We start from the raw sequence: 26378 nt of genomic DNA, 5'->3' as shown, positions 1-26378 counted from the left end.
CAACTTCAAGAGCTTGATTGTTCACTTGCTGCCTAATATATCTCCTGCCATGACAGGTGCCATTGTCACGAGATAATCAATGTTACTCACTTACTTGTCAGTGGTTTTAATGTATTGGCTGATCGATGTATTCTTTCACTTTTTTTTCTTAAGAAAAGTGATGATAAGACCTGATAAGAATTTCTCAAAGTTTCTAGCATGTATAATCAGCCCCTTCCATATCTTTATGTAACTGTAAATTTATACACTTGATATTTGGCAATTTTGTGGACAGAGCTCTAACAGGGTGGACAGTAGCATAACAGGGTGGACAAAGCACTAACAAATGACAAAACTTTAATGTGATTTAATGAATTTAGTTAATTCTAACTTGAGTAAACATGGTTCATGATGGATTAAGGAAGAACTGGGAAAACAAAAAAGGAAAATAACTACAGAGTGCATTCCTAGTTAACATATTTCCCCAAGTGGTCTTCTAGATATTTCCATGTGGACTTCTGCAGTTGGACAGAGCGTTTGTTTAGTGCCTGTGGCTCTGTTATAAGACAGAATTTCCTCAACTGAATATCAGCTGACATCTTCACATGGTCTTGGCCAGAAGTATTTGTTCATCCCAGTGTGGTGCAGGCACTTCACTTGAATGCTATGCTCCTTCACATCCATGATGATGCCAGGGTACATGTCATCATCATACTTGACAACCCACCACCCTCCAATGTACTTGCTGTCAACTGTCTTCGGTTGCCACGGGGTCTCTGTGTTCTGCATTAGAGGTGTCATTGGAACACCATCCAAAGTAGTCATTTTTAGCTTGAAACAGGCACAATTCAATGGACCATCCTGTCTCTTACAGAAACAATTGATGTCCCTGTGCTTGATTTGCCCAGGTTAGAGCCTTATTACCCGGTATATCCTTACTGAGCCCTTAACAGGAGTCAGAGCAGGGGCCTGAGGTAAGAAGAGATGTTATATAGTAGCATGAGATATAATATTAAAAATATTCTGCCAATCACAACAACAATGTTTAAAGAGCCACAAAAGTCAGAACTGACAACAAAGCAGGCTGTGTGTGTGTATGTGTGTGTGTGTGTGTGTGTGTGTGTGTGTGTGTGTGTGTGTGTGTGTGTGTGCATTAGAGCAAGAGAGAGAGCAAGACAGACAGAGCATGGGGCCAATGGCTGTGATGACTATTATCAAAAATTTATCAAAAAAACTGGTGCCATTGAATGCATATAGGGGAAACATTATGGCAAAAAATCTTATTAAAGGCAACATTACTATATACATGTCCACCCTGTTATGTTGGTGTCCACCCCTTTAGTTGAATAAGGCTAACAGGGTGGACATTTTGAGATAAGTGTCTTTAGCCTGCCTGTGTTAGCATAATGGCTAGCATGACCTTGAATACTTGATGGGAAATTTTCAGTTTGTCCCAAACACTTTTTGAAATTATTCAGTTTGATTGATCTCCTCAATACTTGGGCCGAAAAGGATGGAGACATGTTCAAACACATCAAACTCAATAAAAACATCAAAAACAGATAGTAAGAGAGGTAGAAAATCACACAGATTACCACAGTTGAATTTCCCTCCACTGATGTGATGGCACCTCATTAGAGTGATGTCAGGGACGAACATGAAACCGTTTCGTTTTGCACAAATTCAACAATTTTGATGAAAACAATGTGATTAAACGGATGTTGACCAGGAACATTAAATAATAATGAAATGTTAAATGAACAGCACTTGGGACATGACAAAATTCCATAATAGCAGATTAACCAAAGCTTTTAAAATGTAAAAAAAAAAAACAACCCAAAAATCTTAGAAGCCCAAATCATTGTATTCATAATAAATAGCAACTTAACATACATGAAAAACCAAGTGGAATTAGTATTTGTCCAAATTTAGGCAAAATACAACGTAATTTGTACTGGGGACGCAAAAGGCATGTGGAAGAATTTTCCTACAGTCAAATAAATTTTCAAAGTCGGCTCTTGTAGAATGAAAAGTTCTTCGGTTAGCTTTAATCTTGCAATTGTGGGCAAGGGAGACCAGCGGCATAGCTACAGTGGTTTGGATGGACTGGTTCCACGAATTAAAGAAGCGATTCTTTTTACACAGTGAATAGCAATACACATAGTTTAAAATCACAGGGTTCTGTCAATTCCATTCACAATAACATGTTAGACTTCCTGGCTCCAACAGCAAAATGAAAACACTGTCAATGAATTAGCATTGAATACCATTGGGTTTTGCCTGGCACATGGACCAGTATTCTTTGCATAAACAAGAGTAGCTAAAATATGAGCAATTGTCTCACAGGGTGGGACACAGACCAGTGTTCTTTGCATATAGGAAGGGGGATCGTCTCACAGGGTGCGAGAGGAAGAATCCTCCAGGGAGTAATTATCAAGGGACAGATAACTCATTCATTCATTCATCTTCAGACGCTTCTCCGGGGTAGGGTCATGGTGGCAGCAAGCCAAGTAGGGCACCCCAGACGTCCCTCTCCCCAACAACGCCCTCCAGCTCCTCCTGGGGGATCCCAAGGCATTCCCAGGCCACATTGGATATGTAGTCCCTCAAGCAAGTTCTGGGTCTACTTCAGGATCTCCTCCCAGTTGGCTGTGCTTGGTAAACCTCCAAAGGAAGGCGCCCAGGAAGCATCCTAATCAGATGCCCGTACCACCTCAACTGGCTTCTTTCGATCGATAACTCCATAAGGCCCAAATTAAGTAAGCAGCAGGAAATGAAATACGGGGGGTCTTGGGGGGTCTGAGACCCCTTGATTGACACTTATGACCCCCTGAAAACCTCAACAGCAAAATTTTGGGGGGTCTCTGGAAAAATCTTTATAAGTTATTTGACACTTGCAATTGTCACAAAAATGTCTTAAAAGCTTACTATGCCCAGTATTTATTATTCTAATTGCAAAACATTTATTCACAAATATGAATACAGAAAAATATTGTTATGATGTTTCCTCTTATTGCCATTGAATATCCGGTTGTTTCTGGTAATGCCTTCTTCCGTTGGTGGCGCTGTTGCAAATGGTCCTCAATCCAATTGTTGCATAGTTTAGAAAACCTAACTTTACCCCGTGCAACCTGATAAACAGTGGATTTTTTTTTTCTGCTTTGAGATCATAGTTACACGCTCTTGGTTAAAAATATGGACTCAGTATGCATCGAGTTGGGAAAATATGTCAAAAGAGAAAGCCAAATTCATTGCTAACTTTGGATTCACTTCTAAAAAAGCTGAATCAGAATAACAACGAAAACGTAGTGGAGACACCCGGAGCTAATGCTGGTGCCTCTGCAGCTACTAGCACGTGCACATGCGAGTCGAGTCGATGGCTCCTCTTCCACCCAGTCACTCCCCAGAACCAGGTCATGTTTAGGTTGAGCGTTCCTCTCGGAGATTGAGGTGATGCGACAGCTGCTAGCATAAGTGACCTGTCAGCTGGTTGGACAACAAACAGGGTGGGCGAATGGAAAGACTGCAACACTTGGCTTGATGTCAAGGCTGGAAAGTTAGGCTGTTTAGTGTGTAAGAAAGCAAATGGCTTGCTGCTGTCAGACAAGGGATCACTAGCCTATGTTTGCTGTGACTGAATTGTGATAGACCTGCTATGCATACGGTGAAAACTTGTACAGTGACACACAAGTGTGCGTATATCGTGTTCGAGTGCGTGCACATGTGTGTCGGGTTAGAGAGAGAGAGACCCAAGGGTGCTGTGTGGATTCTGTTGCAGGGCATAGTTGTTTTGTGGTTGTGTGAGTGGCCCTATTGTTAACAATATCAGCCTGGGTGATGTGTGTGAAGAGTGTGTATAGCCTAGTTGATTGTCTTGGCTTGCATCCATGAAATCTGGTATATTGCATATTGAGTCTGTGTAAGACTCCAGCACAGCACTGGAGCAATAGGTAGGGGAGGGGGGTACCCCCCCCCCCAATTCCCACCAGGTATTTCGCACACTGTTAAGCAGCTATGTAAAGCGGGCACTCAAAAACTCAGTGCCTGCTTGTCTGGAGGAAAGCCCTTGATTATAACAAAAGGAGGGAAAAATATGCTTCCACAGGCACCACATAAAAATGGACTCAACTTAACAGATGCCTGCATTCTCTCGCACATCCCTGTAAGGCACCCATCCAAACCAATATGAACACACCAACAAATCAGCAAAGAGGCACTTCCATGCTGACACACTTTCTTTCTTTATTTGTTTTTTTTATGACAAGGACATATTTATCAAAGATCTCTCAGTATCTATGTCTCCAGCCTCTGAGAATACGTAATACTAGTAAATCTAATTGCTAGCATTAACGTAACACAAAGACAGGACGTTGTTCTGAATCTGACCCATTTCCCAATGAACCTAATTAATTAAACAGAATTTAAAAATTTGTGTAAATATGATTATGTCCTTAGCAAAAGGACATTTATTGTGTGAAGTTGGCATTAGGATACTTGTTCATTATGTAAATCTATGGTAAATTACAGTTTATGATGCCGAGATCAACCATGGTGAAAGCTATTGTGACACGGTATTGCACTCACAGCAGTACAGGAAATGATGCAGTAACAGTTATGAGAGATGCAGGTCAGCAAATATGGCTGTAATCACTTATTACACAGCATCTGACTGAGCATATAATCACTTCAATAGAGGGCGCTCCAATTGATTAATGACGGCAGTATTTATGCTGTCAAGTGTTGACTTTGTGGCATTTTACTGGAAGTAGGACGAGGGCCATTATTGTATTTTAATTAGGGGACTTGATTAATAATCTGTATAAAGAGGCTGTGTTGCTGAGGCAAGGTCGAGCCGAGGTCAGCGAGAGCCACATGCAGAACCATGCTAACATGACACGGGTCCCTCTCAGTCAACCCAAATCTGGAGGGGGGGACTTCCTGTACACTGGTGTATATAACAAGCAACCCATTGTGTGTGTGTGTGTGTGTGTGTGTGTGTGTGTGTGTGTGTGTGTGTGTGAGAGAGAGAGAGAAAGAGACAGACAGACAGAGAGAGATATGGAGGGCCAAGGGCAAACCTGATGAAAAGACTGTGACCAGGTGTCATGTGATGAGGGAAACAAACTCAATGGTCACTTTAGAAAGAGAACAAACATCATTAAGCTCTAATAGTTGTTCCCTTTACAGCCAGTGCCTTGAGCAAACTCACACATTTTAGAAAAACTCTTTACTGACAGATTAGACATTCATTGTGAAGCACAAATTGCTGAATGACAGCCAAGTCTAGTCAAGTCAGTTTTATTTGTATAGCCCATTATAACAAATTACAAATTTACCACAGTGGGCTTTACAGCAATACAACATCCTGGCCTTAGACCCTCTCATTGGATAAGGAACAACTCCCTAAAAAAAAAAAAAACTTAAACATGGAGAAAAAATAGGAAGAAACCTCAGGTGGAGCAACAGAGGAGGGATCTCTCTCGCAAGACGGACAGATGTCAAATGGATGTTGTGTGTACACAATTTACAGAATACAATGAAAGAGGATAATATAATGGAATTATATTAAGATATATAATGGGAGGGTAGGAAACATTTGAAAAGTAACATCAGAAACATTACAACCAATGAGGGAGGGACTGGGGCTCGTTTTGAAAAAGTAAGTGTTTAAAGGGCCGGAGAACTGTTGAAATGGTATACTTTTAAAATCTAACAAAATAAAATAACATCCAATGGGGTACTTTACGTACATCATCTTGTGGAGTGGGAGCACAGCCGAAAGAGCAGACAGGCAAAACATAAAAATACAACATCCAATAACGGTCATCACATGTATATCATCCAATGGAAGGGGGTGGGGGGTGGAATAATAAAGACAATGGCTTATTTGTAATTGCAAAGCAGTTTTTTTTGTTTGTTTTTTTTTGTCTACAGCTGGTGGCCAATTCATTTCTACTGATCAAGTTCGACATATCAGGCTTGCAAATAATAAAATATTTCTCTGCTAAGCATAGGTTGCATCTTTTGCTGTTAATTGAATATGCATTGTTCTTAGTAAGGCTTTTCCATGAGCTAGAGTAACTAATTCTTGTCCACCAATGGCCACATGTGGCGACTTAAGGCTGTTGCATGTCTTGAATGCTCATTCCTGATGCTACTCATATGGGCATTAAACCCAATTTTAAAAGGGCCCTCTGTTAATCCAATGTAAGTGTCCACTTTGCAGTTGTCTTCTCTTGTCACTGATGCCTGGTAAATGCCTCTAAGTTAGTCATTTGAGTACGATTGTCCACCCTTATAGGCACATACAACGGAGTATCATCCACATACCAATGGAACTTTATTCCACGACTGCATATAATTTTGCCAAGAGGTGAAATATAAAGAGAGAAAAGTAGAGGGCCAAGAACTGAGTCCTGAGGTACGCCATATTTAATGTCAGAGAATTTCATATGATGTTATTATAGCAGACACAATGTGTTCTTCCAGATATGTAGGACTTAAGCCAAGAGAGACCCAAGCAAGCGACACAATAATTACAATTTATTCTGTCTAATAGAATACAGTGATCAATGGTGTCAAAGGCTGCACTGAGGTCCAGTAGTAGAAGCACAGAGGTGGAATCACCTCTATGGATCAGTCTATAGCTAGTAGAAGATTGTTCACCACTCTGATCCGAGCAGTTTTAGTGGAGTGACAGGCCCTGAAAGCAAATTCAAAAGGTTCATATAGATATTTTTTTTCTATATGGATCGAAAGTTGTTGCTATACAACTCTCTCTAGTACATTAGAAAAGAATGGAAGATTGGAGGCTGGTCAATAGTTAATAAGATCCCTGGAGCAAGGTGCAGTTTTTTATGTAGAAGAGAGCCAATATGGATTCAGAATAAACAAATCAACATTAATGGCGCTAACTGAATGAATAGAAGAATTTCATAATTGCAGAGGCAGAAAAAAAAGTATTCAGTAGGAATATTTATAGCTCTAAAAAAGCTTTTGATGCCATTGATCACGATGTATTACTTGATAATTTGGAAAGATATGGTATCAGAAGAGTTGTGCTGAATTAGTTGAGATATGTGAGCATAAATCAACATGCATGGATATTAATTGTGGAGTCCCTTAGGGGTCAGTATTTGGTCCAAAACTGCTTATTCTGTACACAAATGATCCATGGAGAAAATCAAAAATATTGAAATTTGTTTTATTTGTGGATGACATGAATATTTTCTGTTCTGGTGAGAATTTACAGCAGATTTTGGAGGTGATCATAAGAGAAATTATAAAATTAAAAAGCTGGTTTGACAAATTATCATTAAATTAAATAAAAACAAAGATTATGTTTTTTGGAAATTATAAAATAAACACTCAAGGACAAATGATGATAGACAGTGTCAACATAGAAAGATTATATGAAAATAAATGTCTAGGTGTGATAAAAGACCACAAAATCTGCTGGAAACCTCATCTAAAATATGTGTGAGCAAAGCTGGCAAGGAGCATTGTAGTTCTTGGAAAAATAAGGCACATTCTGGATCCTAAAGCATTGTATACGCTATATTGTTCACTTGTATTGCCATATCTGAATAACTATGTGGAGGTATGGGGTAAAACCTACAAAAACACCATACATCCATTAAGCATACTGCAAAAAAGGGTCATAAGGATAATTAACATTGTAGGATTTCACGAACACACTAACACGCTGTTTTTAAAGTCACATGCCTTGAAGTTCGTGGACCTTGTAGAATTTAGCACAGCACAAAAAAATGTATAAAGCAAGAAATAATTTAATAGCGGTAATATACAAAAAAAATCTTTGACAGAGAGGGGGTTATAAATCGAGAGGAAAATTTAATCTAGATAAACTCTGTTCATACAACTATGAAGAGTATGTGTATTTTGATCTGTGGGGTGAATTTGAGGAATGATTTGGATGTGGAACACAAGGAAAGTATAAACATTATTCACTTCAAAAGATGTACAATGATTATTTTAAGAGGTATAGGGATGAGGAGGGGCTGTGATAACTGCTTAGGTTTTGTATTATTGACACTGTATATACTATAAACTGTATACAAGATAAATGTGGATTAGGAGTAGTGGAGAAGGAGTAAGAATAAATAAGTATACTTCCTACTCCTTTTTGAACATGTAATATTTAATTTATGTTGTTCATGAGGATTGTTTATTGAGTTTGTTGTATAGGTTTGTTGTTCATTTCATTGTATTATTATTGTGATGGTTTTATTGTTTTTTGTGTTGTTTTTTCTTTTTACATGTTCGAAATGGAACTAAATCAAAAACACGTTCTGACATACCTTTACTTCTGAATTTGGAATTGATAGCATTATTTATTCATTTATTTAATTTCTATAGTTATCGCGATAATATCCTTATTGTGAATTATTTTGGCCACAATAATTGTGTTGTGAAAATCAAATATCATAAAAGCTACTAGAGCATATATGCTAACTTTGGAGAATATTCACATCTGCCATAGGCAGCATTGACTGAAGAACACATGATGTAGGGATGGCCTCGAGGTAGGAATAAGGTGATGTCTGCTGCAGAATGATGAACCACAGAAAATGCCTCAAACAACTCCCCATCAGCCAGATTTAATTTATGATCTGCAACCTTATCCTTGCTGCATCAAGCGATAAGGACAAGAATAAGGAGAAGTCCATTTATAGTTTGGTTATTGTGCCTTTAGGGGGTAGGTCTGTTTAATTACTTGGTTATCATTCATGAAGTCAAGTCAAGTCAGTTTTATTTGTTTCGCCCAATATCACAAATTTGCATCAAGGGGCATCACAGCAACACAACATCCTGAAGCTTGCTGAGTAAAGGAAGATTGTTAAGTATAGGAAACTCTAAATTCAGACATGTATTGTCACTGGCTTACAGATATCTAAAGAATCATATTTCAAGGATATAGATCAATTTCAAGTTCAACCCCCCCCCCTTTTCTCCCCAATTGTACTTGGCCAACTACCCCACTCTTCCGAGCTATCCCAGTCGCTTCTCCACTCCTTCTGCTGAGCCGCGGAGGGCTGCAAACTACCACATGCCTCCTTTGATACATGTGGAGTCACTTCTTTTCACCTGACAGTGAGGGGTTTTCCAGGGAGACATAGCATGTGGGAGGATCCCGCTACTCCCCCCAGTTCCCCCTCCCCCCTGAACAGGTGTCCCAACCGATCGGAAGAGGCGCTAGTGCAGTGACCAGGAAACATACCCACATCCAGCTTCCCACCCGGAGACACGGCCAATTGTGTCTGTAGGGACGCCCGACCAAGCCGGACGTAACACGGGGATACAAACTGCCGTGCCCCGTGTTGGTAGGCAATGGAATAGACCACCACGCCACCCGGACGTCCAAGTTCAACTTTATTGTCGTGTATCAGAATACAATGAAACTCTTGTGCTCTGGCTCTCTCTGCTTTAACACAAAGGACACAAGCTTTGACTTGACTTGACACACCATCCAAAAAAGGGGGAAAAAACTACAGTACATAGACTATGTACACGTGGATTCGTACATTATGTATGCAATATAGAAAAATATATGACAACACACCAATGTAAGGTGCATATAGGTGTGTCAGCTGTTCAGCAACCTACCTGCCTGTGGAAAGAAACTATTACTGAGACGGGTGGTGTGTGATTTGATGATCCGGTATCCTTTTTTTAGATAGAAGGAGCAAGAATAGAACATGAGCGTGGTGTCCATAATGATGCTTTGGCCTTTCCCTTTGCAGCAAGTGGTAATATTATGAAGTTATGGTAGTTCCATGCCAATGACTTTTGCTGCTATCTTTATCCTTTGAAACAGTCTGCAGCCCTGAGCAATCAGGTTGCCAAACCACACTGTGATGCAGCCTGTCAAGACAGTTCTCGATGGTACTGCTATAAAAGTTCTGGTACTCACACTTAAATTCTTGAGATGCCTCAGAAAATATAGTCTAATGTGCCTTCTTGAGGATGCAATTGGTGTTGAGAGACCATGTGAGGGTGTCTGTGATGTGTTAACTGAGACATCTAAAACTGTCCACAATTTCAACAAATGACCCATTGATTGAAATAGGAATGTGATTTTCTCTGATCTTTTTAAAGTCAACAATAATTTCTTTTGTCTTACTGACCTTTAGAAAGGTTGTTATCATGGCACCATGGTTAAATCTTTCAACTTATGGACACTGTTTAAAGGATGTGAAACAAAAGGTTCTTAAATGAGGAGCTAACCTTTTCTTGCTATAACAAACAAAATATTCAACCGGGGGTGGATGAATAAGTAAGTTGTGGATTTTTTTCCCCTGCAAACTGGGTGCAGAGGACACCCCTCTGTCATCTAAAGTGACTTCCTATACATGTCTTGCTACTGATGCCATCAGGAGAACTCTGGGTTCTGTTGGGTCCCAGTTTGTGTTTTGTGCTCGATTAAAGTTGATAGTAGACAGCTCACAATCTCGCTGTTTCTCAAAAAAAAAAAATTAAATTGTTGCATACCCACTATACAGTTTCTGCTTGAATGCATTATATACCTGGGTAGAAATAAATTCTGTGTAACAATAGCTCAATTACATTTCACACCGTTTTTTTCTGTACAGCTCTTTGTAATGATAGATTTTACTTATTACCGATAGACAAATTATTAACAATATGGTTTTAGCAAAGGAAACTATCTTTAACTGCTGGGTAGAAATGCTGCTCATTTAAGAACATCATCATTATCATTTCAGGCACACAGAATTGAATATATGAAGCAAATATACTTGAAGATTTGAAAAAAAAAATCACGTAAATAATATCAAAATTAATGTTCCCCTGCTTATTTCTGATCAAATATTTTCTCTAAAACGGTCACTGGTACTGGTACTAACAAATTCAAAAACTACTAAAATTCAACACTAGTTGTTAAATGTATTTTCCGGCAGCCAAGCATCAAAGTCAGAAAACAGCCTGGGGGGTGGGGGGTTTTAAAACTAGGTCAAAACCTAGTATATGGCTGGACTGTGTATGGTCAATGTTCAAAATTGTGGCCAATTTGTTACAGGGATAGTCGGTGGTAGTGTCTATAATGTGAATTCCTGTATATTAAATGTTCATATGCAATTTTCTGTAGTGGTCACAGTAATATTTGTTAAAGTGTATTGAGGCAGCATATCACATGACATGGTTTAGCTATGTTCAAGTTAAAAAAGGTTATAAATGCAGTTGCAAGAACAAAAACCACCACTCGTATCTTAGGATGTGTGATTTGAAAGAGAACTTAATGTAATTGTAATTATACCTATTCTAATTATCTACTAACTCCCTCTTTCATCTGTTTCTATCTGCGGATGTCTCCTGTTTTTCTAAGACTCACTCTGTATTGACAGGCGAGTTCAAAAAGAATGGATTGCGGCCACAGATAGCACCATGAATTGTACATCACTTATAACCGCTATCTGCCCCGTCTCAAGGTCCAATTCACAAAAGATATTGGACTAATTATATTATAGCACAAACATCCCCATAACGTTTTGCCGCTGAGTGCAATTTGCCCTTGCTTTGTGTCTGATTGCAATTATCCATGTGGCAAAGTATAAATGGTGGCTTTGCGCCAAGAACACAGTAGGCAGGCTCAATGTCATCCTTGATGTCATAAAGTATGGATCTGGCAACCAGTATCTGCGAATGATTTCAGTCTCAATTAAATCAAAAAGTGAAATTCTCCTGCTAAATATCTGCTCACAAGCCCCCCCTGCATGAAGATGCCTACAATCATGCTGCCACGATCACTGGAAAGTCAGGCATCAGTTTCCATCAACTCTGAAGGCACAAATAATTTTTACTCTAACTGCATGTTGCTATTAGCCCTGGTGTTTGTGCATTTGACTTTTTTTTCCAATGAGAGACTCATTTGCGTAGAAAGGCGTCAATTTTGCCCCAAATGTATGCATATGTGAAAGATCAAGCCACGGACACAGGGAGCCACAGATGGAGTGAGGAAAATTAAACACTTTATTTCCCCAAAAACAAAGTTAATAAAACTAGTTAAGTGCAAAAACATGGCCATGTTGTTTGGAAAAGGGCCCAAAAATCACTAAGATCAACATAACATACAGCTTAACAAGACCACAAACTGACCTCCTCAATGAAGCACAAGGGAACATACACTGATAAGCCAAAACATTAAAACCAGCTGCCTAGTACTGTGTAGGTTCCTCTTGAGCCACCAAAACAGCTCTGACTTATCGAGGCATGGATTCCACAAGACCTCTGAAGGTGTCCTCTGGTATCTGGCACCAAGACGTTAGCAGCAGGTCCTTTCAGTCCTGTAAGTTGCGAGGTGGGGCCTCAATGGATCAGACCTGTTTTTCCAGCACATCCCACAGATGCTCGATTGGATTGAGATCTTGGGAATTTGAAGGTCAATACAACAACTTGAACTCCTCTTCGTCATGTTCCTCAAACCATTCCTGAACAATTTTTGCAGTGTGGCTGAACAGATTATGCTGGTGAAAGAGGCCACTGCCATCAGGGAATACTGTTACCATTAAGGGGTTTACTTGGTCTGCAACCATGTTTAGGTAGGTGGCATGTGTCAAAGTAACATCCACATGAATGCCAGAACCTAAAGTTTCCAAGCAGAACATTACCCAGAGCATCACGCTGCCTCTGCCGGCTTGCCTTCTTCCCATAGTGCATCCTGGTGCCATCTCTACCCCAGGTAAATGACACAAACGTACTCGGCCATCCACATGATGTACAAGAAAACATGATTCATCAGAACAGGCCATTACTCCACTGTCCAGTTCTGATGCTCACATGTCCATTGTGGGCAATTTTGGTGGTGGACAGGGGTCAGCATGGGCACTCTGACTGGTCTGCAGCTGCGCGGCCCCATATGCAGCAAGCTGTAATGCACTTTGTGTTCTGACACCTATCTGTTATAGCAAGCATTTACATTTTCAGCAATGAGAGCTACAGTAGCTCTTCTGTGGGATCAGACCAGACAGGCTAGCCTTTTCTCCCCGCGTGCATCAATGAGCCTTGGGCATCCGTGACCCTGTCGCCGGTTCACTGGTTGTCCTTGCTTGGACCATTTTTGGGAGGTACTGACCACTGCATACCGGGAACACTCCACAAGACCTGCCGTTATGGAGATGGTCTGACCCAGTTGTCTAGCCATTACAATTTGGCCCTTGTCAAAGTTGCTCAGATCCTTATGCTTGCCCATTTTTCCTGCTTCCAACCCATTACTCACTGCTTCCAGTGTGGGAAGATGACTATGCAAACTCACATTTGCGGCAGCCTCACCCAGTACCAACTATGCAATGTCTTTGTCTACATCTGCGTTTGTTTGTGTCATCGTGTGAAGTTTTTATTTTGATCCTCGATTTTTTTCATTTAATGGCTGGGAGAACTGGCGTTTGATCGGCTGAGAAAGTTTGGTTTGCTGCGTCCTGTGGGCCCAGGGACCACGGCCCTGCCCGGAGCTGTGCCCGAGAGGAAACACTGAGGTGATCTGGTGGCGGCCCCGCCTAGCATCGTCTGTGAAGTGTTTTTGTCTGTGTCTGTGTTTTTGTCGTCGTGTGGAGTGTGGGGGAGGTGTGTTGAAGGTGTCTGGCTAGGAGAGCTAGTGTTGAATCGGCTAAGGGAGCCTGGTCTGCTGTTTCTGATGGGCCAAAGGACCATGGCCCTGCCCGGAACTGCGCCCAAAGAGGAAACACCAAGGGCGGTCTGATGACATGGAAGCGGCGCAGGCTATGCTAACTGCTAGCCCATGCAGACTGGCAGTTCCAACAGTCTTCCTGGCTGGAGTTCATTCTCTCGACTGTGGGATTTTTGAACTCTGTTGCACTGAGTGGACTGTGTTAACTGTTTGCAGGGCCGGTTCTGCGGGGGTAGCAATGGGAGCAACCGCACCGGGCCCAGGTCTGGAGGGGGGCCCAGAAAAAAAAAAACCTTTCTGCACTGATTCTGCTGTAAGTGCAGTGATTGTTAATTGTGTGTCTCAGCAGTGCAAAGAGGCCCTGTATGTTGCTCCTCCTGGCAGTTTCCCTATTGGCTGATAGCGATTTATTTTCAAAAATATATCAAAAGTTGTGTCGTCATCCCCCTCCCCCAAGAGCGGTCAAGACACGACGCGTAAAGTTTTAAGGTAAGATAATGAGGAGGACTTTACAATAGCCCGCTGTGGCATGGTTGCTTGTAATTGTGTCCTGTGGTTGATATTATTTTGAATTGGTTGTTTCTTCTGGTAGCCTGTGCTCACCCCACACACAGCTGTGTGGTGTATGCGTGCGTGCGTAGGCCTAGGGTTTATGGGTGTTGGTGGTTGTCACGGTCGTGCATGTCTGTGGTTTTTGGTTTTTTTTGGGGGGGGGGGTGAGCGATGGTTGCTCTCCGGCCCAGAATAGCATAGGACCGGCCCTGACTGTTTGTGTTTTTTTGCTTTGTTCTCTCTGTTTTTGTATGTTTTTGGTGGGGTTGTTTTTGGGAAATTTTGGGTGTGTTTTTGTCTTTTGTGTTGCACTGCTGTGGGCTGGGAGAAACAAAATTTTGTTTCTTTTGTGTACGCAAGTACATGAAAGAAATGACAACAAATTGTTCCTGATTTCTGATCAGCTTCAAGAACTGACTTTTCACTTGCTGCCTAATACAACCCATCCCTTGACAGGTGCCACTGTAATGAGATAATCAACATTATTCACTTACCTGTCAGTGGTTTTAATGTGAGAAAAAGAGAACAAATCTCTCTGACCAAGGCACTCCGTGTAATTAAAATGTCTTTATTGGAACTTGGACATATCCAAAAAGGACCTAAAAATGCCCACGCGTAGTGGCTTGGGCCTTCTTCAGGGCATAGTGAGACAAAACAGGAGTGCCAAACACAGTTCTTTTTACAAAGAACTGTGTTTGGCACGTGACTGCGCTCTAGGATCTGTGTGAGGGGCGGGTCTTAGCAATTGGCTGCTTCAGATCCAATCAAGCAACTACCACCTGTGCTCTGTGCCTGCACAAAAACCATTCACTCCTGTTTTGTCTCACTATGCCCTTCAATCTAAGCACGAGTGAAGAGGAGTCTGATGCCACACAAGCAACCACATCTGCGGGTTTTTTAGGGACCCGATCACGCAAGACCACCAAAAGTCACCAGCAGAAACAACAAAGAAGAAGAAAATCAGGAGGGGGAGACATCGAACCAGGTCCACAAATATCAAGGGACAGTCTACGGAGTCGAACGAGAAATCAACGTTAAATTTCACGTACTCCAAAATGGCTGAGAGGGTTATTGCATTGTGACATCATCCACAATAGCTCGCTGGAAAAAAGAAAAACGATGGAGGTGCATTCCCCATGCCAATCCCGGACAATATGACCCCCTGTGGTCATATGTCCTCCCACCGACCCCGTATTGGCACGCCCACCGGAAGCGCTATTCCTCTTTCCATCTCCAACTAAATGAGATCGGTCGATGGCTGTTTCTCTCTCGCTGGGACTAAGAGGAAAACTGCAAATACGCAAGTAATCTAGTGATATACTGGTATATTAGATACTAATTTATAGTTAGCTTACCTTTTGTCGCCAAGATGTTCGTTAATCCGGTCGATGTGGCCGGATTCTACGCTTGGTGCGGGTGTGTTAAACCGGCGACGCTCCGATGGGACCCCCATCCGGACTGTGTCTCCCATATCCCGCATGTTCACTACACGGGCTACTTGAGGGATGTAGACCGTAATGAGATCGACTGCAATTTCTGTAAAACCATCAGAGGATCGGGGCGCCAAAGGTTGGCTGCCCTGTACTGTCAAAGATGGGGACTTGCAGATCCCTTCGCACCTGCTAACGAGGCGGCTAGCATGGTGCTACCTAGCTATAGCCATGGGGCGGAGGCTAGCAACATCCCTCCGATGCTTCCTAGCAACAGTCACGGGACGGCGGCTAGCATTAGCATCCCTCCGGAGCCAGAGGCTATCCCGCCATCCGGGGTAGTTAGAGAGGACTCGACCAATGAGATCCTATCTCTCCCTGGTGAATCCGTGGCATGTTATTCGGCGGGTGCGGAACCCGAGGATTCACTGTCTGAGGAAGTAGACGATCAGGGCGTGGAAGACGACCAGCCAAGTTCGTCTCAACCAAACAAAGATGGCGACGCCATGCAACGTGGGTCCGAAACATTCCTCGCCAGTTTCCGCGATCTGTTCGCGCGAGCGGTCAAGTCTGCCGACATCGTTACCGAGCCGGGCAATCCTCAAGATCCGGTGGTAGCCGATTTTCCACGAATGGCAGAGAGGGTCAGGGACTCCACTCTACCACCTTATCCTCACATCGAACGAGCGTTTAAGCGGGCGGAGGCGGATCCGCTACTTAAATCGTCCTCAAAGTTCAGTCAGAAGGGGGTTGACGTCTTAGCAGTCGAGGTTAGGAACCTGAACTACAAAGACTGGAAAATTCCGCAACCAGAGAGGGACGTTTTATCGTTCAACCCTAATACCAAGGTGGGGTCTCGCGATACTCCCAAACACCCTTCGCAGTGGGGCCAACAGGTGGATCGTTACGCGTGTGATGCATGGCACGCCAGTACACGCGCAGCTGGACTTGTCTCAACGGCTGGGATGATAACGGCGTACATGCGCAAGCTCTGCAGCCTATCAAACGTCGAGCAAAGCAAAGCCGCCATCACTACAGCAGGTATCGACGGGGCCGAGTTCGGTGACGTAGTGGCCAGCGAAGCAGTTTGTGAGTACATCTTGGAAATGGAACGCATAGCTGACTCCCTGGGATCGCTGCTGTATTCCATCGCTCTAGAGTGCGGTTCTAGCGCAGCTGCCTCCACCCTTTCGCGCAGACGTCTCTGGCTAGAGACAGCCGGGGTAAAAGAGGAATTCTGCAAGGAGTGGATGGCCCACTCCTGCGCAGGGAACCAGGGCCTGTTTGGAACGACCCCGGACATTATCAGCAAATACAAGGCCGCCCAGGCCGAGCGCGAAACCTTGCACAAGGAGCTTCTCCCGATGATGAAGAACCCGCCTACCCCTAAGCCCGCGGTGGGCAAAGGGCAGGGGGACAAGCCTGCGCGCAAGCAGAAATGGAGAGAGACTTATCCAAAAAGAGGTGGTAAAGCGGGGCGCGGGCGTGGACAGGGCTCACGTCCAAACTGCCAGTCTTCCACAGAACCAGCGGCCAAGGCGGCCAAGCCGGACAGCACAGACACTTCCAAGAAGGGAGCTGCCAAGTGACGTGTTTCGGCAGGATGTTACGACCCACACCAACAGACTGATTCCAGAGCCGTCTCCGGCGATATAGACGCTTGTTCAGGGGACACAGCGTGCGCAGGGCTAAACACTGCGCCTTTTATTTTGGTTTCTGATGCACAGTCTACTTGTTCTATTCCAAAGGTTGTGAATGTGAATAAAAGTTTTTATGTTGGTGATGATGGTGATTGCGTATTAAAAGGTTTGAAACGCAAGTCTGATTGTCTGTCTGAATCTTTAGGTAAAGATGATGATAACAATGTAATAACATCCCTGCTGGAAATATTGGATAATAATGACATGAGCGCAAATGAGCCCCTGGGAGGGGACTATGATGCGATAATGTTTAGTCTCTCTGATGGGTCAAATGAAAATTTGGAAAGGTTCAAAACGCCAATTCCCCCATCTGGGTCTCCTTTACAAGGACGAAGCCCCCCCATGGATGCAGGGCATGGCGGGCGGGGCTTCCCCAGACCCTTTACGCGCAACTTACGCGCGCTACCTGAACAGCAAGGTACAGGAGGCAACGAGACCTCTGTCACGCATGTTACACAGGTGGAAGCTTCTGTTTTGGATCAGATAGCCCACGGACACCAAATCCTTTTTGAGAACGGTATTGTACCCCCGTACTTGGGAATAGTGCATACGGAACCGGGGTCGGTGGCCGAAGCACAAATCCTAGACAACGAACTCACAGAGTTACTCTCGAAAGGGGCAATCACGGCGGTTCCTTCCCTAGAAAGAGAAGACGGGTTTTACAGCCGTTACTTTCTGGTCCCGAAGAAGGATGGGGGCATGCGCCCAATCCTAGATTTGAAACCTTTCAATAAGTATGTAGAGAAGGTCAGTTTCAAAATGCTACGCACACCGGTTCTGCTGTCAGTGGTGACACAGTCCGATTGGCTAACTTCGGTCGACCTAAAAGATGCTTTCGATCATTGTCCGATTGCGGAAAGACACAGAAAGTATCTTCGGTTCTGTTACCGGGGTCAGTGTTACCAGTACACATGCCTCCCGTTCGGATATCGCCTCTCTCCTCTGACATTCACAAGGTGTGTGAAAGCAGCGCTCGGAGTGTTGATGCGCAAAGGTATGCGCTTGGCATGGTTCCTAGACGACCTGCTGGTGTTGGCCCGGTCGCCGGAACAAGCAATACTCCATACTCAGGAGTTGATGGAATTCATGGAGTACATGGGTTTCACTATCAACATAAAGAAGAGCGCGCCATGGCCTTCGTGCCAGGCAACGTATCTGGGTCTGAGTTTGGATACGGTATCCATGCGCGCAACCCTTACGCAAGAGAGATGGCATTCCACCAGGACCACGTTAGCACATTTCGTCCCGGGGACATATGTCACTTATCGGATGATCAGGAGGCTGCCGGGCCTTCTGGCATCGGCTCACCAAGTTGTTCCTTTAGGTCTGTTGTTCATGAGGAGACTGCAATTGTGGTTCGCAGTTCACTTCTTGAAATACGGCAACGAACGCCGGTACAACAACCATCTTATCCTGGTCCCTCGCGTGGTGGCGCAGGACCTAGACCACTGGAACAGAGCCTGCGTGGACATGTCTGGGGTCCCTATGGGCCCCAGGGGACCCGAGGTAACGATTTATACGGATGCGTCCCTCTCGGGTTGGGGGGCCATCCTTGGCTACAAAACAGCGCGAGGAGTGTGGCCGTCTGGGGAGAAGGTCCACATCAACGCGCGCGAGACGGAGACGATTTGGCTGGCTATCCAGCATTTCGCTCAGGATCTCGTAGGCCGTCACGTACTGATAATGACAGACAGCATGACGGCCAAGGCCTACATCAACCGCCAAGGCGGTATGAAGTCCAAGCGTTGCAGAGAGTTGGCCATGCAAATTTGGATTTGGGTCAACAGCAACGCGCTATCAATCAGGGCGCTTCATGTTCCTGGGAAGGACAACGAAGCAGCGGACATCCTCTCGAGAGGCGGCCCGCATGCGGACAATTGGAGCCTCAACCCAGCCATAGTGGCTATGATCTGGGAGAGGTTCGGGGTAGCTCAAGTGGATCTGTTCGCATCGAAACTCAATTACAAGTGCCCTCGTTGGTACTCGATGCTCCCGTCCGACCTAGCGCCGTTGGGGGTCAACGCGCTTGGACTAGATCCATGGCCCGAGGAGATGCTTTACGCATTCCCCCCGCGCAGGTGCCTCCTAGACCTGGTGGTCAAGTTCGAGCGCACAGGGGGTCGGTTAGTTCTCGTGGCCCCGTACGAACCGAGCACCCCGTGGTTTCCGCGAATAGTGCCCTGGATAGTAGGCGAGCGGTTCGACGTCCCGGAGTGGGCGGACGCGCTCACGCAAGCAGGAGGGCTGCTACGGGAGGGCCCCTGGATAGGAGGCTCCCGATTAGCGGCGTGGATGCTTACAAAGCCAGGCTCTTAGCTATGGGACTTAGTGCGCAAGTGATTCGTGTCATCTTAGCGGCGCGTAAAGACTCCACGTATTCCAGGTACCAGGGGTACTGGAATCGATTTGACCAATTTTGCGCTGAACGCGACATGGACCCTTTGTCAGTAGGGATTGGCCCTATACTGACTTTTTTGGAGGTCTGTAGGAGTGATAGACTATGGTCTTTCTCCTCGGTCAAAGTCTGTGTATCGGCTGTCACGTTCTTCCGGGGGAAGATCGAGGGTAGCACGGTTTTCACGCACCCGCTCATGACGCAGTACCTGTTGGGTGCTAAGAAGCTCTCAGCTAAGGAGCTTACGAGAGCTGAAACTTGGGATGCTTCCCTTGTTCTGCGCGCACTAGAGAAAGATCCCTTTGAACCCATGTCTACGGCAGACATGCGTTATGTCTCGGCTAAGCTGGCTGTGCTCTTGGCACTTACCACCGCAGCGAGGGGTTGTGAGCTCACTGCACTCACCATCAAGGGGATGGTGTTTTCTGGTGATCTGATGGTCACGCTCTTTACAGACCCCAGCTTCGTGCCCAAAACTGTGTCTGTCCTGACGCGTAGGGCCCCGGTGGTGATACACGCGTTTCATCCGTCACCGGTGACTATAGGGATGAGAAACGCTTGCACCTCTCGTGTCCTGTACAGGCTTTACGCATTTACATGCGGCGCACAGCAGATATTCGTAGGTCTGACAGGCTGCTGTTGACCTACAGAGTGAGCAAACCAGGTTATGCCCTTTCCACCCAGAGGCTAGCACACTGGCTGGTGGATGGTATTACGGAGGCGTATACAAAAGCGGGTAAAACAGCTCCTAAGCTGATGGCGTGTTAGAAGACTAGACTAATACTTTATGTCTATCTCTGCGCAGATGAAGTGGATTATTAAACCGTTATAAAGAATCGTACTGACTACCGAACTTCTGCTGGAGGGAAAAAATGCAGGCTCTGTTTATTCGGTCGTTTTGGGAGAAGAAGAAAATGAACGGCGTCTCAGTGACGTAATCAATCCGCGCATGCAAGCGCAACACCGCCCACTTGTGGACAAACAAAGTCGTAAACAAAATAATAGTACACAGTAACACATAGTCATACAAATACGCTGGTGTCATATCTCAACACTCCCACTTATGAATCGTGAGCTTACTGTATACCTTTTCTTATTCATAGAACAAAAATAAAAATAAAAATTGGTATAACCCATACCACTCACATTTCACACACCAAACATTGCCTTAGCAAATGTCTTCAGTTTTACCTTGGATGCGGGCTTCGTCATTACATCCGCAACCATTTCGTCTGTAGGGCAATACACCAATGAAATCCTTTCCTTTGACTCCTTGGAGTACACACAATGGTCTGATTGGTTTTGTGTAAAACCATCAACTGTCAAACACTCATGTAACAGTAAGTTCCAATTGCAGCCAGACTGCTTGAGGCCGTAGATTAACTTCTCTAGTTTACACACTAGTTTTTCTCCCTTCTCAATATAACCCTCAGGTTGTTCTATGTATATGTCATAGTCTATGGGGGCATGAAGATAGGCCGTCTTTACATCCATCTGGTGTAAAATCAAGTCATACTGAGCCGCCTTCTGTAGAAGCACTCGAACACTTGTTAGGTTGGCTGTTGGTGAAAATGTCTCCCCATAATCCACCCCAGCTCTCTGGCTATATCCCTTTGCTACAAATCTTGCCTTGTACTTGTCGTGTCCGTCTATATCTGTCTTTATCGAATACACCCACCTTCCTCCCACTGTTTTCTTGCCCTCTGGCAATTTCGTAAGGGTGAATGTTTTGTTGTCTCTTAGAGACTCCATTTCCTCGTCCATTGCCCTGGACCACTTTTCTGATTCTGGCGATTCCATGGCCTCTTTAAAGGTCAGAGGGACACCGCACACTGCCCTGTATGCATAATCTATAGTAGTGAGTGAGCTGTCATCACTGTCGCCCTGACTATAGTCAATCAGGTATCTCGGAGGGTTGCGTTCCCTTTGGGGGTACCTCCCACTGGCTGAGGCTTGTGATGTCACCCTTGGGTGCTCCTCGTCATCATCCTCGGGTGCTGACTGTGTACCGTCAGTCTGTACTCTAGGCTGAGTTGCAGCTGTCTCAACAGACTTTCTCTTTCTTACCCAGTCTTCTGGGTGCAGACCTGGTGTCTGAGTCTCATTTTCACTAGTTGCCTTGTGTACAAACTTAACTAGTCTGTGTTTCTGTATTTTCTCTTGGTCATGGTAGTAGACTAGGTAGGCCGGGCTGTTCTTGTCGTGTCCTACAAAACGCCCCCTCTCACATCTAGAATCTAACTTTCCCTTGTCCTGCTGGTAAGCATAGCATTCTGTCCCGAACTTTTGCATTCTAGCCATGTTGCACTTTTTTCCTGTCATTGCCGTGTATGGCGTAGTGCCTGTGTGCTTGTTGAAGCATCTGTTTCTGGTGTGGGCTGCCTCCTGTACAGCATAATGCCAGAGGCTTTTTGGTAGACCACTATCCATTAGCATACACCTTGCCATCTCGAATAGTGTGCGTCCTTCTCTCTCTGCAACGCCATTTTGATGGGGAGAGTATGGGCAGGATGTCTCATGTCTTATTTTGTTCCGTCTCAACAGGGTTTGAAACTCCTTGCCTGTAAACTCAGTTCCATTATCCGACCTTATGCATTTCACTGTCCCATAGGGAGCTACATCTGCCAGAAATTTCTCGGTCGCTTGCACTGTGTCACTCTTTGTTTTTAAGAAATAAACACACACAGCCCCTGTGCACACATCTGTAAATGATTGCATGTACCTGAAACCATTAATGGACTCGTTTGCCACAGGACCGGCTAAATCAGTGTTTACCAACTCCAGTGGTGTCTTGGCTTTGTCTGTAGATTTCCTGTTCCTGTTTTGGGTAAACTTCCCTTCTATGCATACTGCACACTCTTTGTCAGGTTTACACACTTTACCCTTTATATGCATACCATTAGTGATATCCTGTAGCTTTATGATATCGTGGCCCATTATCTCATGCCAAGTTTCTATATCATGGCTCACATGGCACTTTTCAACAACACATTCAGTTTGCAAATAGTACATTTTCCCCTGTATAAAAATGTCAAACCTGGTACCATCCGGTGACATCAGGGCATCTCTGCCCTCTTCGAAGAACACACTGGCTCCGTGTGCGGTCGCAGACTTCACAGAGAAGAGCTCTTGGGGGTACGATGGAATATATAGTGCGTTCCGCAGTGTCACTCTACACCAGGGGTCGGGAACCTTTTTGACTGGGAGAGCCATAAAAGCCAAATATTTCTAAATATATTTCATTGAGAGCCATATAGTATTTTTAACGTATAATAAATTAAATATGTCTTACTTTTAATGCGACTTCTGGTGCTGCATGGTTTTGCTGATGGCCTTGTAGTCTGGTTCATACGTGGTGAGGTTGAGCTTCATGCAGGCGTTGAGGCTTCCATCAGTTAAACGTGAGCGTAGGTTGGTCTTAATGTTCCTCATATGCGAGAAAGACTGTTCACATGCATATGTAGAGCCAAACATGGTCAATACGGCAATACTCACACGCTGCATTGTGTGGTATGTCACAGGAAGCTCGTTCCAAGTTTTAAGAATCAGCTGGTCTTCAGGTTGAAGATTTTTAATTTCTGTCCACTTGTGTTCCCTCGCCAGCTCTGCTCGCTGTCGCGCAAGACTTTCCAACTCTCCATTAAGTGACTTGAACTTACTCATCCACATGTCTGATGCCTTCAGGTCAGCAACTTCCAGCTCAAAGTCTCCGATAGAGACCCCGGGGATGCATGTCAGGTCGATTTTGTCCACTGCACACTCATGTGGATGAGTGATGAACTTGAAAAGACCAGTGCGCGCACGAAATTCTCCAAAACGTGCTTTGAATGACTGCAGGAGATTGAACGTAAAGCCAGCTAGCTGCTGGAGATCCAGATGTTGAGTGGAGTCACTTGCTAAGCATGCATCTCTAAATTGTTGCAGTCTTTCAAAGTGCAGAAGACGACCTGTTTCAATGTCCCTGAGAAAGACTTCCAGCTTGCTTTCAAATGCAAACACTGCTTGTTGAAGGGATGAGATTGTATTTCCAATACCTTGCATTTTCACATTGAGCTGGTTCAGATGGCCAGTTATGTCCACGAGATAGTGAAACTGCAGGAGCCAGTCAGTGTTGTCTAGCTCAGGATGCTTGACGCCTTTCATTTCAAGAAAAGTCCGGATTTCACTCAGGCAAGCTGCAAAACGGCTGAGCACCTTCCCCCTTGACAACCAACGCACATTGCTGTGTAAAAGCAGACCGGGATAATGATTCCCAAGTTCTTCTAACAGAGCTTTAAACTGGCGATCATTTAAAGCTCGGGCAACAATAAAGTTGACCACTCGAATGACCAGAGACATCACCTCGCCAAGCTCCTGGCCACACGTCTGAGCGCAAAGCGCCTCCTGGTGCAGGATGCAATGAAAACTTAGGATGGCTCTCTTTTCATGTTCACGGAGAAGCGCTACAAATCCTTTGTTCTTCCCCAACATACAGGGTGCACCATCAGTACAGACAGAAATAAGCTTATCCATCGGTAGTTTTTTTTCTTTAGCAAACTCCATGAAAGACATGAATAAATCCTCTCCTCTTGTTGTCCCTTTCATTGGCAAAACAGCCAAGCTTTCCTCACGCAGTGTGTCACCTGCAGCATACCTGGCAATGATACTGCACTGAGATAGATGGCTAACGTCTGTTGACTCATCTAACGCAAGAGAAAAGTATGTCCCGGCGTTTATGTCCTTAATTTGTGTTTCCTCGACTTGATTTGCCATCATGATGCTACGATCGTGCACAGTTCTTGCTGACAGGGGCATGTCTTTTATTCGTTTGATAATCTTGTCTTTATTTGGGAAGTCATCAAACAGTTCTTTGGCCACATCAAGCATGAATGTTTTGGCATACTCGCCATCTGTGAATGACTTTCCATTCCTTACTATTGCCAAAGCCCCCGCAAAGCTAGCGGAATTCCCGTCACCTTGCTTGGTCCACACACGTAGTTGCTGCTGACTCGTCTGCACTCTCCGCTGTAGCTCCTCGCATGCCCTTTTCCTGCTGTCCCCCGCTGGATATTTCGATGCAAATGAAGCATGGTGCGTATCGAAGTGCCGCTTTATATTTGACCGTTTCATCGATGCAATTTTATCATTGCATATTAGACATACCGCAGATCCTGCTCTCTCCACAAATGCAAATTCCTCTGTCCACGCAGCCTGGAATGCACGGTAATCATCGTCTTTTTTTCTTTTCGCCATCTTTTCCGTTACAAGGGTTGAAGCGGATAAACTAGTTGGCTATCTGATAAAATTGATTTCTTCACCTTTACAATGACCCGGACATGCTCGCGAGCCATTGGTTCCCGACCCGACCCACGGGTGACCCGTGACCCGTGAAATTTATCTTCAAAACTAATTTCTGTTTACTTTAAAATGACACAGTATTATTAAGAAATATCACAAGTATTTTAAAATCAGTTCCAAACTGATTTTTTTGAAAAAAAAAAAATTTTCAACTCAAAATTGTCTGGGAGCCATATGCCGTCACCGGAAGAGCCATATATGGCTCGCGAGCCATAGGTTCCCGACCGCTGCTCTACACCGTCGCCCCTCACTGTCGAGCAGACATACCGTAGCATCTCCCCTGCCCTGCACCACACCAAAGGTGCGCTTACCGTCCGCCAGCTCCATGCAGTGTTTCTCTGGCTCGAACGAGCTGTCAAAGCTCTTGAACTTCTTCTTATCATTGACTATGTGGGAAGAAGCCCCACAGTCCACAATCAATCCTGGTTTGAACTGTTGCCGTCGTCCTGGTCCTGCTGAGCTGGTCTCTCCAGCCTGCACTCTGAAGATGTAGTTCTCTTCTTCCGCAGCATTCCCCGGTCCCTGACCTCGACCTGCTCCGTGACCACCACCGCCGCCGCCACCTTGCTCGCGTGCACACCTGGCTCCATCAGCGCCGTCCTTCTTCTTGCACACTTTGTCCGTGTGACCCTTGACCCGGCAGAAGCTGCACCACACGCTGCGTGAACAGTCCGATTTCCGATGGCCAGCACACTGTTTGTTCATCATCTCCCTCACAGCGTTTCACTGGCTTTTTCTTAGGCGCTGCGTGGGCCTTCATCACCCTCTCGGACGTCTCGTCCGATGCTGTAGCATTAGCTACATCTTCTGCTGCCTCAAAGTTTCTCAATTTGGCCTTAAATTGTCCCAATGTCAACTCACTGTTGCCATGTGTCACCATTAGAGTGAATGGCTTATATCTCTCAGGTAACCCCCTCATCACCATGGCCATCATTAGTCCCTCACTCGGTGCTTCTCCCGCCCCTTTGAGAGCCGTAATGATTTGTTCAGCTCGGATAATGTATTCGGTTATCGTCTCATTATCAGCTTTCTTTAGCCTAGCCAATGTTACATACAGAGTGACAATCCGGGGTCTGCCCTTACCAATGTAATGTTCCCGCAACACCCGTAGACTCTCTCTACCGTTGTTCTTCGTTTCTCTGAAGAGCAGTCCCAAGCTTGTGTTGTCCAATAAAGGCGCCAATGCGCAGTAGGCGTCCGCGTTCCGCTCTTCGTCTAGGGCCTGCTCTTCCACTGTCAAAGGTCCCACGGGCTCGGTAAGAATGGTGGTTTTCAGCCCCACACCATGCATGCAACAGAGCATTCGCTCTTCCCACAGTTCA

Source organism: Lampris incognitus, chromosome 1 (genome assembly GCF_029633865.1).
Source record: "Lampris incognitus isolate fLamInc1 chromosome 1, fLamInc1.hap2, whole genome shotgun sequence".
Classification (NCBI taxonomy): domain Eukaryota; kingdom Metazoa; phylum Chordata; class Actinopteri; order Lampriformes; family Lampridae; genus Lampris; species Lampris incognitus.
The sequence above is the reverse complement of the archived record's forward strand: the minus strand, read 5'-3'. Positions refer to the sequence as shown.